Genomic DNA, 1,449 nt, shown 5'->3' with positions numbered 1-1,449 from the left:
AACACAAAGACATGTCCTAATTAAAATGGCAAAGGTTAAAGACAAAGAAAGAATCTTAAAAGCCACAAGGGAAATCTTGCATCCCCGTGTATGTGAGTTTATTCTCAGCTGGTCTGCCCAAGACCCCGTGAGCTTCATCCCTAGTCCCCCATGCAGCCCTGTTTCCTCTCCAACAAGATGAAAGAAATTATCATGAACCAAGAGAAACTCGCCAAACTGCAGGCACAAATGCATATTGGTGGGAAAGGAACTGCTCGTAGAAAGAAGAAAGTGGTTCACAGAACAGCTACAGCAGATGATAAAAAAATTTAGTTCTCCTGGCCCTGGCCAGTTGGCTCAGCGGTAAGGCATTGGCCTGGCATGTGGAAGTCCCAGGTTCAATTCCTGGTCAGGGCACACAGGAGAAGCGCCCATCTGCTTCTTCACCCCTCCTCCTCTCCTTCCTCTCTGTCTCTCTCTTCTCCTCCCACAGCCAAGGCTCCATTGGAGCAAAGTTGGCCCGGGTGCTAAGGACAGCTTCGTGGCCTCTGCCTCAGGTGCTGGAATGGCTCCGGTTGCGACAGAGCAACGCCCCAGATGAGCAGAGCATTGCCCCCTGGTGGGCATGCTGGGTGGATCCAGGTTGGGCTCATGCAGGAGTCTGACTGACTGCCTCCCTGCTTCTAACTTCAGAAAAATAAAAATAAAAATTCAGTTCTCCTTAAAGAACTTGGGCATAAACAATATCCTTGGTATTGAAGATGTAAATATGTTCACAAACCAAGGAACAGTGATCCACTTTAACACCCTATAGTTCAGGCATCTCTGGCAGTGAACACTCTCACCATTACAGGCCATGCTGAGACAAAGCAGCTGACAGAGATGCTACCCAGAATCTTAAACCAGCTTGGTGAGACAGTCTGACTAGTGTAAGGAGACTGGAGGAAGCTCTGCCCAAACAATCTGTGGAGGGAAAAGCACCACTGGCTACTGGAGAGGATGATGATGATGAAGTTCCAGATCTTGTGGGGAATTTTGATGAGGCTTCCAAGAATGAAGCAAACTGAACTGAGTCAACAGCTGAAGAAGATAAATTTGAAGAAATTTCTTGGAACTGTTATTTTATATTATGACTGCTTTTTCAAATTTTGTTTATGGATCTGATAAAATCTAGTTCTCTAATATTTTTAAGCCTATGCCCCTTGGACACTGCAGCTCTTTTCAGTTTTTGCTTATACTTAAATCAGTCTTTGCAGCTAATTAAGCTGAATAACCTTAGGAATAAAGTTTGAAACAAAGGTTAATAAAGTTTTTTGTCTAATAAAAATAAAAAGCCACAGGGAAAAACAGTTACCTACAAGGGAGCTCCCATAAGACTGTCAGCTGATTTCTCAACAGAAACATTTTAGGCCTGAAGGTATTGGCATGAAATATTCAAAGTGATAAAAAAAATAAAATAAAATAAATAAA

General features: G+C 43.2%; 1 pseudogene; it reads left to right on the top strand.

Moving 5' to 3' along the window:
- Window positions 1-87: 87 nt before the first annotated feature.
- Window positions 88-1,085, top strand: LOC136323373 (transcription factor BTF3-like; annotated as a pseudogene).
- Window positions 1,086-1,449: the final 364 nt, after the last annotated feature.

The sequence above is a fragment of the Saccopteryx bilineata genome, chromosome 2 (genome assembly GCF_036850765.1).
Source record: "Saccopteryx bilineata isolate mSacBil1 chromosome 2, mSacBil1_pri_phased_curated, whole genome shotgun sequence".
Classification (NCBI taxonomy): Eukaryota; Metazoa; Chordata; class Mammalia; order Chiroptera; family Emballonuridae; genus Saccopteryx; species Saccopteryx bilineata.
This window is presented reverse-complemented; position numbering and strand designations above follow the sequence as displayed.